Genomic DNA, 19,674 nt, shown 5'->3' on the forward strand with positions numbered 1-19,674 from the left:
CATGAAAGGGTGAGTGCCAAGAAACACTGTTTGTATATATATATATATATATATATATATATATATATATATACACAGACTGCTGAATACACAATCACTGCTAAATAAACACACAGACTGCTAAATACAGTCAGAGACTGCTAAACACATTCACACACAGATTGCTTGCACACTCCGACTGTTGAATACACGCAGACACCACCTGCTGAATACACGCACACACCGACTGCTGAGTACACACACACAGACTGCTGAGTACACAAAGACTGTTGAGTACACACAGACTGCTGAGTACACACAGACAGACTGATGAATGCACACAGGCTGCTGAATACAGGCTGCTGAATACAAACAAACACATACTGAGTGCATATACACAGTACACTTAGCCTTTGCATTACACACAAACACACACACAGAGACTGCTGAATACACACACACACTGCTGAATACACACAGACTGCAGAGAGGGGTGCTGTGTATGTGTGACAGAGGTGAGGTATGTAAGGGTGCTGTGTGTGTCAGGGGTGCTTTGTGTGTCACAGGTGCTGTGTGTGTGAGAGGTGCAGTGTGTGAGAGAGATGCTGTTTGTGTGAGGGGTGCAGTGTGTGACAGGTGCTGTGAGTGTGTGTGAGGGGTGCAGTGTGTGATGGGTGCTGTGTGTGTGTGTGATGGGTACTGTGTGTGTGTGTGTAAGGGGGGGCTGTGTGTGTGTATGTGAAGGTGATGTGTGTGTGCTGGGGTGCTTTGTGTCAGGGGTGCTGTGTGTGCGTGAGGGGTGCTGTGCCCTGGTGGTGGTGAGTTGTTACAAGCTTATTACAGACACACACACACACTTTCTCACTACAAGGCACATACACACACACACACAAACACACACACACACATACACACACTCCCTCCGGCCCCAGCTCCCAATGCAGCCCCCAGCATCTCTCTCCAGCCCCCAGCATCTCCGAGCAGCTCTGTATGGAATTCCCTCGGACTGTAACAGCTTGTTACAGTTGAGGGAAAATAATTAAAGAACATGGCCCAGCAAGTTGCCGGGACTGTTCTGGGAGAGTAAATTGCCCAGAGTCTAGCTGGCCGGGACTGTCCCGGCAAAGACAGGACAGTTGCCAACTATGAATTTTCTATATGTGTGGCATTGTCTATTGTGTTTGTGGCAAAATACTTCTGACTGTTTGACAATGTGTATCTGTGTGTGTCAGTGTGTATTTGTGTGTGTGTCAGTTTGTGTGCCAGGCAGAATGAATGTGATAGGCACAATGTACATCTGTCATTGGGGTTTTTTTTGTCTTCAGCAAAGAGAGCACTTTATACATTTTATTACAAATCTACCTCTTGATATTTTTGTAACATGAGATAAAAATTAATCACAATGATCCTGCTTGTCAATATTTATACCACACATTTACCACTATGAGATATAAATAAATAAATAAATAAATGACCACTATGCATTCAAATATAGATTTATATAAATGCATATAAGTAGGCACTTTTTCTTGTATAAGTTACAATTGGGGTTTATTTACAAAAATTTACTTTTTTTGACCAAAGTAGTTTATCCAATAAACCATGAATTGTGAAAAATTAATTTTCCACAAGTAAATTGTCAACTCACTAAAATGTACTCTTTAGTAAATAGACAACTAAGTTAGCTTCTTCACTACCAATCACAAGTAATTTAAAAACAATGTTAGCTTAGCATTTACTTCATAACATAACTTGATATATTAATGTAGAAAAAAATTGCAATTTTATGTAACATATAGTTACAGGATACCTGCATTGATTATTGTTATTGCCCTAATTCTAAGAGGAAGCTGTCTTGAATGCGTGATCATTGCATGCCCTTCACAACTATAAATGTTGTTTTAACTTCTTCATGGTATGACAATGAAATAGCAGTAGGCAATTCATATGGTATTAAGATCTAGCTCATCATTTGTAATGAACATGTTACTGACGTAACACTGTACACTTATAATAAGTATTGCAAGAGTGTTTTTAATGTTTCCAATATATTTACTGTACTTGCGATCATCCATTTTGACAAAAGTATCCTAGTCAAATATTAGGAATTGGAGATGTTTTTTTTATATTGATTTGATTTTCTGTCCCCGCAGTATAGTTATAGGTAAATTTCCTTAGCCTTTGCATTACTAAATTAAACCATGTGTTCTGCAAGAACCAAAGCAAATAATAGAATACCCTACAAACGACTTATTTGCATTCTCTAAAGAATTACATGTTTTTGTACCTTGGGGTCATATATCTTTGAACCTCTCTTCTCTGTAACAACCTTCTACTGCTCATTAGCATGGTTATTGCCATTAACACAGCTATAATGCTGCAATTGTCTCGCTGTATATTGTAAGGAAATGCTCCTCTGAATGCATTTGAGGGACAAAATTAACTACATAAATCTACAACACAAGCTGAGTACCAGCCAACTTACAAGTCCTTTTTCTGTGATGACATCATCATCTATTCATTCGCTGGCTGCCCTGTTATTTATTACACGATTTTATCATATTTAATCTAAAATGCAATATATATACTCCCATACACACAAATGCATTTCAATAGCCCTAACTTATTATATTTTTTAATCATATTGATACAGTTTCTAGTTGTGATGTCCTTTATCTGTTTAATCACTACGTAAATAAATATATTTTATAGGCTACCAACTATGGAATGACAATTGAGATAAAGCAGTTATTGGCCAATGTAATATAGAGATTGGCCATTTAAGAAGATGCTTGCTGGAATAATTATGTGGAAATAAATGCCACATTTTATTTGACTCTAAGAGTACGTATGATACAGATGTATATTTTAATGCAATAAAATGATAATTACCCTTTATATTACCTTGCAACCTTTAAAAAAAAAAAAAAATCATTCAGTATGCCACAATGCTTGCAAATATACTAAAATTATTACAAATGTCATAGAAATCAGTGAAAAATATTCACCCTTCATATTTTATATTCAGTATTTTTTGGGCACTTTTACTTATTCCTATTTAAACAGAAGCAATACAGTCTGCAGCGCTGCACAATAGGTCAAATTATAAACAACTATTTGCATAAAGATAAGATGGACATACAGGAACATGAACAGGAACATGAAAAGCTTACAGTCGAAGGAGAGCTGGGTATAATGACACAAAAGGTTAAGGAAAAAATTTATTTCGTACATAAGAAAAGATGGTTATCATAAAGCATTTTACATTTTTTACAATAAAATGAAATCTTGAAAGTTAGACAATGTTGCAAGAGATTAATGAAATGGTTAGGCAGACAATGTAGCAGAGCAGCAGGAAATGCTAGCAGAATGCTTGGTTGTATAGGGAGAGGTATTAGCAGTAGAAAGAGGGAAGTGCTCATGCCATTGTACAGAACACTGGTGAGACCTCACTTGGAGTATTGTACGCAGTACTGGAGACCGTATCTTCAGAAGGATATTGATACATTGGAGAAAAGGGCTACTAAACTGGTTCATGGATTGCAGGATAATACTTACCAGGAAAGGTTAAAGGATCTTAACATGTATAGCTTGGAGGAAAGACGAGGCAGGGGGGATATGATAGAAACATTTAAATACATAAAGGGAATCAAGACAGTAAAGGAGGAGACTATATTTAAAAGAAGAAAAGCTACCACAACAAGAGGACATAGTCTTAAAGTAGAGGGACAAAGGTTTAAAAATAATATCAGTAGGTATTAGTTTTCTGAGGAGTAGTGGATGCATGGAATAGCCTCCCAGCTGAAGTGGTAGAGGTTAACACAGTGAAGGAGGCTATCCTAACTATAAGATAAGGCCAGGGACTAATGAAAGTATTTAGAAAATTGGACAGACTAGATGGGTGTTTCTATGTTAGTGAGGTGTGGGAAAGGAGAGGAAAAGATGTTAACAGTTTAATCTATATGTTGTTGTGTTTTTTTTAAGAAGCAAGTTCTAGTGATATTTTTGAAGGAGACTGTGGGAGAGGCTAATGAAGCAGGGCAAGGATTTCATTAAGAAAGGTGCGGCCCTGGAGATGCAGAGGTACAATAATGAGCAGACAAAAGAGTGGATGGGCCTGGCTGGGGCATGTTTATTTAATATTAAGGATAGGTAGGTTGGAGCAGTGTGATTTGTTTGTAAGGATCAGATATTTAAATGGAACCCTTACGGTGTTATACACTAAAGTGAGATTTCTAAGTGATTCAAAGTAAATTTCAAATGTAAGGCCAAAATAGACAAACTGTACAGATTCTGTAAGTTGTAGTTTGGCTATTATGTAAGATTCTGTAAATCTGCGATGCTTGTAGTTTGGCTATTAAGATTGAAATTCATGTTAGAAGTCTTATGGGAAGTCACTGTAAAGATTGACAGGAGGTGGGGGTGATTGTGGGAGATGTGAGAAAACAGGAAGATGAGCCTGGATGCATCATTCATTATGGACTGTAATGGGGCAAGTTGGGTATGTGTAAGATGAATCAGAAGTTAATTACAGTTACAATTAATCAAGACAGGAGATGATTTGTGAAATGGTGGGGGGGAGGTTATTCTATGTTTTTAATATGGAAGCAATACGATTTGACGATTGACTGAATGTGAAAAGTAAAAGAAAAAAGAAGGAAAAGAGCTTGTGGTGTAGAGATTAGTGATGTCGCAAACATAAAATTTTCCGTTCGCAAATGGCAAACGCGAACTTCCGCAAATGTTCGCGAACGGGCAAATCGGGCGAACCGCCATAGACTTCAATAGGCAGGCGAATTTTAAAACCCAAAGGGACTCTTTCTGGCCACAATAGTTATGGAAAAGTTGTTTCAAGGGAACTAACACCTGGACTGTGGCATGCCGGAGGGGGATCCATGGCAAAACTCCCATGGAAAATTACATAGTTGATGCAGAGTCTGTTTTTAATCCATAAAGGGCATAAATCACCTAACATCCCTAAATTGTTTGGAATAATGTGCTTTAAAACATAAGGTATGATGTTGTATCGATCAGGTAGTGTAAGGGTTACGCCCGCTTCACAGTGACAGACCAAACTCCCCATTTAACGCACCGCAAAACAACCGCAAACAGTCCATTTGCACAAGGTTGGATACCAAGCTAGCCATGTCCCGTTCCTTGTCCTCACTGATGTCATTGAAGGTCTCTTCCTCCACCCAGCCACGTACAACACCAAGGGTCCCCAAAAGGTGACAACAAGCCCCCTGTATTTTTTTTTTTTAAATGTACACTACTGTTACACTAGATATGAGTTGCACTGGTGTGACACTGGGCCCTGGCAGGCCCTGAAACGCACACGTGTGAAGGAAACTGACTGCTATTATTTCACAGTCAAATTTCTAGTTTTTTTTAATGTACACTACAGTTACACCAGATATGAGTTGCACTGGTGTGACACTGTGCCCTGGCAGGACCTGAAACGCACACGTGTGAAGGAAACTGACTGCTATTATATTACAGTCAAAAAAGTTTTTTTTTAAAATGCAAGCTATTGTGACACCAGATATGAGTGGGCAAGTGGGCACAGTATACGCTGTGAGCCTGACACACACGCTGGCAGGCAGGCAACTGCAATTAGATTACACAGAAAAAAAAAAGCAGACTTTTGTTCTAGCCCTAAAAAGGGCTTTGTGGGGTGCTGTCCTTACAACAGATATCAGATGAGTCATTCAGGACTTTAGTGGACACTGAATACACTAGCCTAGCTATCGATTTCCCTATTAAATCAGCAGCAGCTACACTGTCCCTCCTCTCACTAAGAATGCAGCTTCCAGGGGGCGGGGCCTAGCTGTCATGGAGGAAAGACACACTTCGTGTGAGCTCCCTCAATATCTAACTTTAAGCAGCTATCAACAAGCGAATTTCACCCCAGAAGGGGATGACCCAGCAATGGTGCTCCTACCTGACCGACCCGACATGCTTAAGCGGTCAGCAACTCGACAGAGTCTTACTTATCTCCGCGTGGCAAGTGTGGCCTGGTGCACCCCGAGCGGGAGAGGCGGCCGATCTCCCGATCCTGGGATGCCCAGGAGCGGCTACTTCCCGGCAGGAGCTCCGTTACCCCCCCTCGGACAGGTGGGGGTTATCCCGGTCCACTCCTGAGAGGCTGTCTGGAGCTAATGGACGCACAGAGCACAGCCGCCCAGGCTGACATACTCATCTGCGACACTCCCAATATGGCGGCAGCCGTGTGTCCTCCTGGTACCAGCAAAGCATGGCAGGATATTGAGTCTAAGCTGACAGACTCTTTAATCAATTTTGGAAGCAAATAACAAGCAGGAAGCCCCAACAAGCTCCACCACAGCCCCAACAAGCTCCATCACAGCTAAGCGAAGCAGTCCCGATTAAAATCCACCAATGCAAAAGGCGTCGAAGACGGGACCGGAGGCACAAACAGAAATGCAGAGCCTGCCCCACGTCAAGCACTCGCCTCCACCTTAAGCCACCACAATCCCGCACCGGACGTGAAGCACCACCGGGACAGATACGACCACCCGACAAAACAAGCTTCCACCACCTCAAGCCGCGAACCCGGCACTCAGCCAGAGACTTGCCTTTGTTGTTCCAGGTATCAGGGACTCCCAGGGTCTGCACCTGGCGCCCAGAAGGGATTGGATGAGCACAAGCAGTAAACCGCAGCCTGCCAAGCATGTCCCACTATAGTCGATCCTCCACACCATGCCATGATCACATGAACTGCTCTCTGCACATTAACTAATTGTAAAGTAGCAAGCTTTCAAACATGTCACTATTTCACCTCCTAAAGAGTTTATTGTCGTAGTTCCTTAAATGGTATTACATGTACTAATACGATACCTTTCTGTGTAAAACTTAAAGAGGCACTCTAAGCACCAAAACAACTTTAGCTTAATTACGTGATCTTGGTAAATAAATCATGCCCCTGCATTGCCACTGCTCAATCCTATGATTGAGCATAGTTAAATCACTTTTGTTTCTGTTTATGCAATTCTAGCCACACCTCTCCTAAATGTTTAAGCTTCTCTTTTTGCACAGTGTATTTAATTTAGAATTTGTTGTGTCCTGATCTGTTAATAGCCTGCTAGATCCTACAGAAACCTCCTGTGTGTGTAACAGAGCAGGAGACAAGAACTTCTGAAGTTTTCTTTTTTTTCTTGTTGGCTATGTCAGTCACAGCCGTGGGAAGCATGAATAGAGCTGCATAAGCAGAACAAAAGCGATATACCTCCTAAATGGCAGGGAACTGAGCAGTAAACATTTTCCACTATCTGCCTTATGTAGACTGTTAATCAGTTTGGCATAAGGAGATCAGCAGTTAGGAAATTCTATATCATTCTAAGTCACAGTATTTTAAACCCCAGGTTGTTATGATGGCTTAGTCCGAAAAGGAATAATATACATAATATTAACTTCTTTTTTTTCCCAACATATGTATGCATCAGCTAATTTTAGTTTCTAATGTGATTTTTGCATTAGAACCAACAGCTGGTTTTAACATGGAATGTTAATCCCATAAGCTTTTAACCCCTTAAGGACCAAACTTCTGGAATAAAAGGGAATCATGACATGTCAAACACGGCATGTGTCCTTAACCCCTTAAGGACACATGACATGTGTGACATGTCATGATTCCCTTTTATTCCAGAAGTTTGGTCATTAAGGGGTTAAGGGGTTGAAGTCATTTTTTTAAAGAGATTCTATATACTAGTCGGTGTAATTATATTTTAGTTTCTCCTAATAATATACATTCATTCTGCAGGTGTCCTGACCAATGTAATGCCTGTAATGTAAAAAAATCATGATTAATTCAGCATACCTTCCCCTGGACATAAGGGGGTGCTTATGATCTGACCATAAGTATTGAAAAAAAGACTATAAAGATGGCATACAGTTGCAAGATTGTCCATTACTTGATGAATTATAACCAACTTAAATATTGATCATCATTTAAGCATATTTGGCAGAAAAAAAACTCCAACTCAACTATAACAGATTGACTAGTTTAGCCTGAGGTTTGCCATTTGTATTTCATTTCACTGCAAATCAATTTATTGAATAACCCTGTTAGATCAGTAAATAGCATTCTGATTAGGAAGAAACCAAAATGTGAAGGCCATGAAATGTATGAAAGACCTATTATATTACATATGAAAAATAGAAATCTGCGCCTTAAAAACGTTTCTCCTTATGAATTATTTTGTTGTTATGTTATTACAATATTTGATTAAGAATTATCATAAATGCTAAAAAAAATACTTACAGAGCTATTTAGAATGCATATGAATTTAGAATGAATCAAAAAGTAATTGCAACAACTTGAGCTGTAACAATAAATTGGAAATTATTTAGTTGGCTAATGAGCTCTGCCAATGAATAAAACCTATACCCCTGATGAAGAAGTGAATCTTCCACATTAGCAATACTGGCAATTGAGGACCACGAAGACCTGTGATTTTTGTAAAAACTAAAATATTTTGGTCAAACAAGGTTTAATCACTAAAAGAAACTGTGTAATACTCCAAGACTCTTTCTTCCCAGCAACCAGACGACACATAGTTCTGGGAGTCAACTGATTTTATTTTGGTCACACACAGCTTTTATGCACAAAGCCCTACATGGGGTCTCCCATACAATACTACAGGGCTTTTCTTCCCATGATCCTCTGTGCCTGAGAGATAATTGTGTTAGAAAAAGTGATAACTTAATTATCTCTCAGGTAGAGAAAACCCCACAAAACGCCATTTGAATGAAGTTTTAATGGGTCGGCCACGAGGTGATGCCCCAAAATAGTTCCAGAGAAAACAAGGCAACGACCGGTTATCTTTCAGGGTTCTTGCACGTACACTGATGAATCAATGCCCCGGCTGATAGGATACAAATGCTCCCCCTGTTCAGTAGTTTATGCCTCCCAAACGCCATTCTCCTAACTGTTCGGGAAGTTGGATGGGCAGCGGTAACAGTTTACTGGGTGTATCCGACAGTTTACTGTTGTGTATCCGAAAATAGTTCCACGCTGTCGACGACCATGTACCGTTGCCCATGTTCGGGAGACAAATTGGCAGCCAATTGTTTGAACACAGTGGAACACTTAAACTAATAACCAATTTGTGGTTAACAGCCGGGGCAGTTGTTAATTAAAAGGTGTGAACAAGGGGACCACACAGAGTTGATTTGGTAAACGAACGGGGCCGTATGTACAGTCGAACAAAAATGCAATAGAAGTGTAGCTAGAGCATCCATTCTGCTACAAGTGGATGATATTCCGCAGCCAAATCTATTAGTTATGGTATCTACACAATTGTGATCCATTCATTGTAGAATGTACAATAAAATACACCTGTATTCATATTTTGCCAGATTTATTTAAGGTATTTCATGTAGTGTAACACTGTGCTTCTCAGTGTCACTAACACGTTTTCAGGTTCTTCCCTTACTCATATCCCAGACAAGGTACTGGGGAGAAAGAAACATTTGTGTCTCACTCAGCACAGAATCTCTACCTTGATATGAGTAAGTTGAGATGGACATTATTTAGGCCACCCAGGAGCTGTGTCTGCAGCCTGGAAGGGATCCCCAACCAGTGTGTATATAAGTTTAATTGTTTGTTGTGTCTGTGTATGGATGTGTTTCATCCCACAACTGGAACAGCTTGGAAATCAGCAATCTGTGGCACAGTGCAATACAATTTCAATAAAACTATAATATATATTGTGATGTAAAATATAATTAAAGTATAAAATGGCTCTGAAAACATCCTTAAACCACTTGACCTTCAGTATCATAGTTTATGATTTTCTAGAACCCTTCAAATCACTAATGCTTTCAGTTTGGTTAATATAATTTAAACTTTGATCCTGACAGTGTGATTTGTTAGAAGCAGATTATATGCACACGGGACAGATTACTAAAAATTATACCAAGTTCCACTTCTACGTTGCATGATGTCACAGATAATGCAGACACATGCATTTTATGCATTACTGCAAACACTATAAAACATAGTTCTCCTTTCATTCAATACTTAATTGTACTTTCCATTGTGCTGTATATGTGGCATGTTATTCTCTGCTATTACAGGCTACATATTTCAGCTTGCCATTCATCTTCAGACTGCATTTCATTGACCACATTTATTTATTGGTTTCCCTCAGTTTGACCTATCCTGGGATCATACGAAAACCTTTAATTTCACTCAGTCCTTGATATAAAAAAATCCTGTATTCTAGAGCAACACATTTTCAACAAAATTATTTCAGCTCCAGGGCAGTTTTAGTAATCCAGCTATTTCTTCTGCATTAGTTCAGCACTAAGATCTAGTTATACATTGTTGGTGCATATGATGTGCATCTAAGTGTGATATACACTGATTAGCCACAACATTTAACCCTCATCTGCCTAATATCATGTAGCTTCCTAAACAGCTCTGGTGCATCGAGGCATGAATTCCACAAGACCTCTGAACATGTCCTATGTATCTGTCATCAAGAAATTAGCAGCTGTTCATTTGAGTAATGCAAATTGTCAGGTGGGGCATCAATGGATCAGATTAGTTTTTTCAGCACATCCCACAGATGTTCAACCTGTCAGGCTTGCAACCTGTTTACCTCTCCGGTCAGCTGCTCATTTTCCTGTTCCCTCCTGTGTTCCGTCCGACGCTGCACGCATGCAAATAGCATGCGCACAGCATGCGCACAGCATGTGCACAGCATGCATTTATGTGTGCCTGAATGCGGTACCGAATTCGGAGTTCTCCAAACCAAATGCAGAATTTGGGGAACCGAATTTAGCACACAAATATGATGTCATGGATGAAATTAAAGGGGGTTAATTACTGTCCACGAATCATATGAAATTCCAAGATGACCTGGACCAATAAGAAATAAGACTTGCCTATATATGCTCACCTCTCCCATTCCTTATTGCCTGTTGTGGTTCATGTTAGCCCAATAGCTAACACAGCAGGCGTCCCAGGGGGCTTGTTGTTGCCTTTCAGGGACCCTTGGTGTTGTACGTGGCTGGGTGGAGGAAGAGACCTTCAATGACATCAGTGAGGACAAGGAACGGGACATGGCTAGCTTGGTATCCAACCTTGTGCAAATGGGGAGTTTGCGGTTGTGCAAATGGACTGTTTGCGGTTGTTTGCGGTGCGTTAAACGGGGAGTTTGGTCTGTCACTGTGAAGCGGGCGTAACCCTTACACTACCTGATCGATACAACATCATACCTGATGTTTTAAAGCACGTTATTCCAAACAATTTAGGAATGTTAGGTGATTGATGCCCTTTATGGATTAAAACCAGACTCTGCATCAACTATGTAATTTTCCATGGGAGTTTTGCCATGGATCCCCCTCCGGCATGCCACAGTCCAGGTGTTAGTCCCCTTGAAACAACTTTTCCGTCACTATTGTGGCCAGAAATAGTCCCTGTGGGTTTTAAAATTCGCCTGCCCATTGAATTCTATGGCGGTTCGCCCGGTTCGCCCGTTTGCGAACATTTGCGAAAGTTCGCGTTCGCCATTCGCGAACCGAAAATTTTATGTTCGCGACATCACTAGTGTTAATATTTTATTAAATACTTTTTTATCATCATAATATATTAAAATATATTCACTCTGACGCACCCCTTTAAATTGATTTCTCTTGTTTGTTTCTAAAGACTGACAGTGTTCTAATTAGCATTAATAGTGGTAGTTTTAATTGTTTCAGACACCTGTTTACTGGGATCTTTGCTGACACTACAACTCATTTCATGGAAACAATAGGACAGATGTCAGACAGTAATGGCTGACTATGATTGTGGAGGCAGTGCCAAATCACAAACATTAGATGGACAAATTAGCTGAATGCCTTTTGATTCCATTACATGTTCCACACAGGCTGAGTGATATTTCTAACTGATATCATCGACAGATACATTTTACATTGTTTATTTGTTAATGTGCCTAATGTTAAAAGGGGCTTTTAAATTAACAATAAGAGTTGAAAATAAATGACATTATATTGTCTTCTACTTAAGTGTGCACCATTCAAATCCCCTTAATTGTCCAACAATTATATTTGTTTTTGCAAATACACCAATGATACTTTTTTCAGACCTCGGAAACAGTTAATTCCTGTATAATTCATGGCAGCATCACTGCGGGAAATTACATTTCCCTATCTATGCCTAGTAGTTTTTTTTCCTGTCCCATTGGATGTGGACATTGTCTTCTTGCAGAGGAAACCATTAAATTACTTTAACATTTTTACTTTAGCTTTTCTTGGCTAATTTTCATTTAACACTCCTTATAGAGTTTAGCCTATCTCCGTATGCAGTCCCCATATGGGACAGTTCTCCGAGTGATAGAGATCTCCTAAGCTACAGGTTCCCTGTTCAAAATCCACAATTATCCTGTTGATATCAGTATGATAGCAGTATGCAGTATCTGTTCTCATTAATACATTCTCTTCTTACCTAAGAATGCTCTTTTTGCTGCTATAACTTGTCCTTACTTGAGGGGGTTGATTTTTTTTCACCCTTATTTTTATATTTTTTAGTGTTTGTTTGCTACTAGTAGCAGACATTTTTCTTTTCTCTCTCCCTTCTCAATGCATCCTTCCAAACTATGTGCATGTGCATCTGGGGCCTCAGTATGTCTATATAAGATCCTCTCATTGCATGTGCATGATTTATTTGAATTTGATTGGAGGGATTGTTGGAGCAGATTGTTCCATTTGGCTGGTTATTTAAACACAATGTTTGCTATAGCTGTCAGTTTTCTTCTTCTCTTTGGCATCCTGCTTGTTTTATGCTAGCTCTGTAAGCTATTTCAGGGTGCTGGTACAGTTACATTTACATTAACCTTTATATATGTTACAAACTGCTATTTGTAACTGGGCCTTTAAATGCTAAATTGCCCTGCTTCCCTGGATTGTGGAGAAGCCTATTCCCGCATGACTATGGCCCTGGGAGATTGGGCCCTTTAAAAACAGTATGGACTTTTGCTGGGTGTGTATGGCCCTTTAAGAACCGTCTGGGGACATATTGTGACTTTGCCGAACAATGCCCCTTTAAGACGGTGTCCCCAAACCTTTAATATACTGTGTCCCTGGCTTTCTCCCACTTGGTTCAGTAAATGGGGCTTACTGAACCAAGTACCACACAGGCGGACCACCAAGAAGTGGAAGTGTGCAGGCAATTTACCTCCCAGGCTGTGAGGTTACTGCAGGTAATTGCCGAGCGCTGGGTGGCCGCTGTTCGTGCAAACGAACACATGGCGGCGACCATCTTTGTTCTTCGAACGAGGTCAGCGATATGTGTAGCCAAATTCATGGATCTAAAATCGGCTACACATTTCCGCGAACACCGCTGACCCTTACCTTCTCCCACACTGAATTTTCAGCTGCAGAGTCTAAGTCCGTTCGAAGATTTGAACGCACGTTCGAATGGAACTTAGTCGTTTTTCTCCATGAAATTGACCGACCGCACAGCCCAAATCTATGGAACTGTTTTGGGCAGGAAAATCTGCTTGCGGTCGGTCATAAAGGACTTCCGTCTAACTTTTGATCTACTGGATGGATTTGGCTGATTTTTTAGAGTGTTTATGTTTAAAGTACGCTGATTAATAATATGTAATTATGAAGAGTGGATGTATGGTTTTAAAGTTACAGTGTATGTGTAAAAACTGTATTTTTCCTGCTTGTGATAATTATGTTAACCCCTTGTGTAGCATAATTATATCACAGGCAGAGGGAAGGATTTTGTGTGTAATTGCTGGGAGTGTTTTCTGTAATGTACGTGTGTGATTGGTTGTTTTGTAACGCCCTGTGGGTGGTCCTATGTAAGGGAAACCTGCATAAAAGAAGGTTCTTTTGGTGCCAATAAACAGAATGACTTGACCCTCTAACTTGCAGCCTTGACTCATGTTTGTAGGGGACAGCTATAATCACTACAGGGATTGCTATGCTCTTTATACTCCCTTAGCTACTGAGCTCTTGTAAGAGCTCTTGTTTCTGATCCTGCTTCGCTCTACAGAAGGAAGAGGTTCACCTACTAGAACCTGGAGCCTGGTCTTAGGTCCAGGGCGCAGAACAGACGGCGAGATTCCAGCCCAGCAGCGGTGGTTCGTGGAGCCTGCAGTACTTATGGTGGCTACGCAGTAGTTATGGTGTCTACGGTGCTGATGGTCCTTTGGTGAGCGCTAGGAGCATCCTTTCTACGGTCCAACTTCAAGCCAGCCTGGAGGCAACCGTAACAATATACAGTCTTGGTGTGCTGATGCCTTCTTGATATTATTGTATATTTTTGCAGTTATCCTGAACAGAAGGATTAAGAACAATTGTGAGGAAAGAAGAAAAAAGTCTTACAGATGTGGGATTTGTGATAGGAAATGCTTGGAGGGGAAACATATGGGCTACTTCTTTCACTGAAGCTACTAGTATTTTCAGAGGAGCTCTAGCTGCAATTTTATCCTGGATTAAACAAGCAGTGGATCAGGATTTAGAGGAGCATTGCAAATAACAGACATGCACTCCATAAGGAAGATTGGGAACCCTCCCTTTCTTATGTCTCAGTCTCTGACCCCTTCTGCCAAGAATGTGTGAGTTATTGATTCAACAGAGGAAGAGTCTGATCAATCTGAAGACTGTATGGATGTAAAAGTGATAGAGCAAATAATCAAATCTATAAGACATACTCTTAGAATGGAAAATGCCTCCCAGATTCTCTGAGACTCTAATAATGGTTTTCCAGTATCAAAAAAGAAAAGGCCTATGGCTCCAGCCTGTGAAGCCATCAAATAACTTGTTTTTCTACAGACTGGAAAAAGCCTAAAAAAAAGTCTCACTGCAGGGTAAGATGTCTTCAAAGGCAAATTTGGCTATCTGGGATAGAACTCTCAAAGCTGTCATTTGTTTGTCATTTTTGGCTTCCTTCAGAGATCTCATGGATAATCGCATTGACATCAACTTCTCTAAGAATTATGTTGTAGCAGGAGTGGCTTGTTGTCCAGGGCTTGCACTTACCTCTCTGGCAAAATCCTTAAATGTATCAGTCTGCTTGAAGTCAATATTGAAAAAGGAGTAAGACATTCCTATTTGCTAGACTCTCTCTCTAAGGTAGGCTTCAGAATTAATTTATATTGTCTCTCTTGATTTGGGGTGTACCTTAGGCCAGGAATATGGTTTTATCTGTGGCAGCAAGGAAAGCTTTAGGCCCAAATCTTGGGGTGCTGATTTGCATTCCAAAATAGTTTATGTGAAATATAATTCCAAAACTACTTCCTTTTTGAGAAATAATTTGATGAAGCCATTTAAAGAGCAGTTGAGAGAAAGAACGCCTTTTTTTGCCACAAATTAAGAATAAAAGACTCTGGCAGTCAAGAGAGTCAAGATTCTACAATGGCTTCTACTTCTTCACTAGAAGCTCCAACTGATCATTGTGAAGATTATGGTACACATATTTAAAAACTGTGAGGACATCTTCCTCATTTCTGGGAAATCTGGGGCTCATAGCTGCTTGATCATTGGTTGTTTTTTATGCTGAAAAAAGGACATGTGATAGAATTACAAGAATTTCCAAAACATTGATCCTTCCTAAACTTTAGAACTGCAAGAAATCCATAAAAAAGGTTTGCTCTGATGCAGGACATTTGAAAATGGCTAAAACAGAATGTGATTACAAGAGTTTCATGGCAAGAAAGATTCCCCTCTTTTCTACAATCCCAAACCAGTAGAAATGAGACCTATTCTAGACCTTCAACATCTAAAACTGACTCTTCATATTCAAAATTTCAGAATGTCTCTTTCATCAATTACTCCACTCATCTGTCAAGAAGATATTACTCAGATTCACAATCTTAGGAGATCATTTTTAGTTCAGGGACCTACCATCCATCCTAAGCACAGCACCATGGAGATTTATTTAAGGTTCTTTTGGTATTAATTGTATATCTCAGACAACAATACTTGAAAACGTATTATAATCTGGACAATAAACAACGATTGCACTTGACGATTGCACTTGACAGAGAAATTGGGGAGTTCCAGAGGCAGATATTATGGCCACTGCATCCAACACTCAACCACATTGTTTTCTCTTATAGAGTTTTCACCCGTGGGCTGGGCTTCAGGTGCTCTTACAGTTCATTGGACCTTTAAGTTGGTGTATGTTTTTCCTCCTTTCTTTTAATTTTGAGAACCCAGAGGGAAGTCAAGAAGGACACTACCATATTGTCAGTCCTAGCTGTTTTAGATGCTGTTAAATGCGCAAACAATTTTTTGTGTGCACAAACTGACGTGGAGCTACTACTACATGGAGCATGCAATATATGTAGATTTGACAAAAGTAGGCTGTTGGAGTTGCAAGATGTGCCAACAGCATGAACTGCACAATGTGCACAAACATTCACAGAGATATGTGCATTCCTAAGAGGAACAGACTCTGTTTCCCAAGACTCCACTGCCACCAATAACAAAGTGTGTTAAGAATGTCACCGTCTCATCACACTTAGCTGTCACTGGCAAATACCTCCAGGAACATCATACTTGCTCAATATAGTGTTAAACTGGTCAACCTCAGATACCACAGGCCTCAGATATCACATTCAAATGGAAAATAGCCCAGTGGGCCAGTCTAGAGTCTGGAAAGCAGTGAAGGCACAGTCCTTGCAAAAGCACATCATGACAGACTAACAAAGGCCCTGTACAATTTCATCCTGCTGCCTTATTCCTTTACAACTGTATAGACAGATATGCCAGCACACCTCCAGCTCTTTTAATTTTCAGGAGACTGGTTTTAGGCTGCAGCCTACAATCACCTTGCCAGCTTTCCCATAGTAGTGACCCGCGGGGAAATTACCCCACTGACCTCCTTGCCAGCCTTCCCATAACAGTTATAATGTTATTTTAGACCTCTCTAGAGTTTAGAAATATGGTGTCTATTTTATTTTTTATTGCATATTATCCGATCTTACCAAGATTGGATAGCTTTGTTCTACAGAAAATGAATTTGGAATGAAAGAAATAGCATTGTCATTATATTGTCACTATATAATATTTCGAAAATCGAGTTGTTTGGTATAAAGTAAAGGTCTAAAATTAACAATTTCCTTTATAAACACAATTTTAAGAGAATCCTACCTAACAACTGTTTAATATAAAGCAGTTTCTTCCCTTTTTTTTTCGAACTGCTACTTCTTAATCTTAGTAAGTGGTTTCAACCTCTATCTGCAGCTTCCAGTCCTCTAGGAGAACATAGGAGTGGAGAAATGTCAGGCATTACTGAACAAAAGAGATGCACACAGAGAGATTGGTAATCTAAATCTTAAATTGTAGTGCGAAGGCAGTGTAGTAAAGGCAAGTGAACAAATGGCAAAATTGTGAGAATTATCAAACATAACAAGATTGTTAAAAGGTGGTCAGAGAAAAATTATACCTACATATTTTCCTACATGAAACATATAGGAATTCTAGGTTTACACAATGGAAAGTAAAATTGTTTTGTGTGTTACTAGGAGTCAATGTGTATATTTACCCATAGTCGGCCCGAGTCAAGGTGCTAGCCCCTTCCCACTGCCTAAAAAAATCTGACCTCCTGAAGTCCTCATATCAAGTCAATTCAAATTTTTCACATACCCCAGTGTATTTCCTCCATGTCTTCCAGTTTGTCTACCTATGTCACCCAGTACATCTCTCTATATTTCACACTGCATTCCTCCATGTCCCCTAGTGCAGTGGATCCCAACCCAGTCCTCAAGTACCCCCCTAACAGTCCAGGATTTAGGGATTACCCAATTGTGTCCAAGGTGTTTTTAGAAAAAGAAAAAAACACAACAGGGTTAGACACAACAGGGTAATCCTTAAATCCTGGCTTGGGAACCCATGCCTTAGTGTAGCAGAGTTTATGAGATATTTCCATTCTAGCTTTATTCTGCACGTAAAAGTAGTTCTACATATAATCAGCGTAGATGGAAACTATGCAAAATTAATGAGCGACATGTCATTGCACATATATTATTCTATTCTATTCTGATATATATACGTTTTTAATTCTACAGTTTAAATATGTTTAGAGTGCTCCTCCTTTAGCAAGATTCCCTGACCCTCCATAAGCAGTGTGTATCATATTGCTTCCAGTGATCCACGTAGACAGCCAACTCAGCAAAACAGCAGCTCATACTGGAGGGAGGATAATTAAAGGGACACTTTAGGCACTTTAACAACTTCATGTGGGAGGTGAAGTGCTCTTTTAATTACATTGTTTTTCTTTACATGGGGGTTTCCTAACTGATAAGTGACATCAATGCTGTAGCTTCAGGAATGTAGATATGTATTCATAAAGCTACAGTGTTCCTTTAACTCAGGGGTTCTCAACCCAGTCCTCAAGGACCCTCTACCAGTCCAGGATTTAGGGATTACCTGGGTGTGTCTAAGGTGTTTAGAAACAGAGTCTAAGGTGGTTTTTTTTTCGTTTTCTAAACACCTTAGACACACCCAGGTAATCCCTAAATCCTGGACTTGTAGGGGGTCCTTGAGGACTGGGTTGAGAATCCCTGCTTTAACTAGTACCAAAAAACAATATATTTAAACCAAAAGACTATGGCTATTCTATTTTAATAAAGTAGCATACATTAATATATTGTATGACATATATAGAATTCATCTTTTATAACTTTAAGTAGCATCAAGGATTCATGAGAATCTTTGGACATGATATTAGAAGAAGAAAACAAGGGTCAAAAAGATTTAATCGCAGAGTTTTCACATTAATGTAATTGAACTATTGCCCCTTCCCCCTCAATAAAAAGCAAACAGACAAGCAAGCATGTATTATGTCCTTTAGTGTCAGTAAAATAATAATTCCATTCTTAACAGTAGGATGGTGATAACTTATAACGCTCCTGCTGAAATCAAACATTAAAAAATCAGCTGTAAAAACAAAAAACACAACTTTATTACCAACTGTTTATACTTCATATGCACTCAAAGATGTTGACAAAATAATACAATTGAATGACATGTCTTGGTACCCATCTGAGCTATGTTCTATGTCTCCCCTGTTTAAAGATCACTACGGTAATGAGTAGTTGGAACAGACACTGAATTCCTTGCACACAGTATATAACGCTGGAGGCTCCTCTGTGATTGATCGCTGCATTTGACTAAGTAAGGTTTTCAGGATAGACGAAACTACACAGAGAAATAAAGTAATATCTTTGTTATAGAAAATTAGATATATATTTCTTGCCTTTGTAATTTTTCTCTGTTCATTAATATATAACTACACATTTTTTTCCGGTTTGAAATTAGATACGAGAAAGCAGACATAGATATATTTTGCAGTACAGAACTCTTGTCAGATAAGGAGTATTCATGTGTTAACAGCTGCACCTTACCGCCATTTAGTTTCCTTAGAGATTTTATATTGACTCTTACTCTCCTGGATCTATGATTGTGTTAACATTAAGAAACCCAAGACATAGATGTGTAGGACCATATCTTGTACATTGAGCTCTACTGGGCAACAAAGCATCAAAGACGTCTGGCCAAAGCTGGTATATGGTATACGGTATACGGTGTTTCTGAAATAGAAATAGAATATCTGCAGAAAATGTAGATGTTTTAGAAGTTCCTTCCAAATACATAAATAACATAAGTGGCATTATATAGAGAAAACAAGTATTCACTTCTCTGACTCAC

This window comes from Pelobates fuscus, chromosome 1, assembly GCF_036172605.1.
Source record: "Pelobates fuscus isolate aPelFus1 chromosome 1, aPelFus1.pri, whole genome shotgun sequence".
Taxonomy (NCBI): Eukaryota; Metazoa; Chordata; class Amphibia; order Anura; family Pelobatidae; genus Pelobates; species Pelobates fuscus.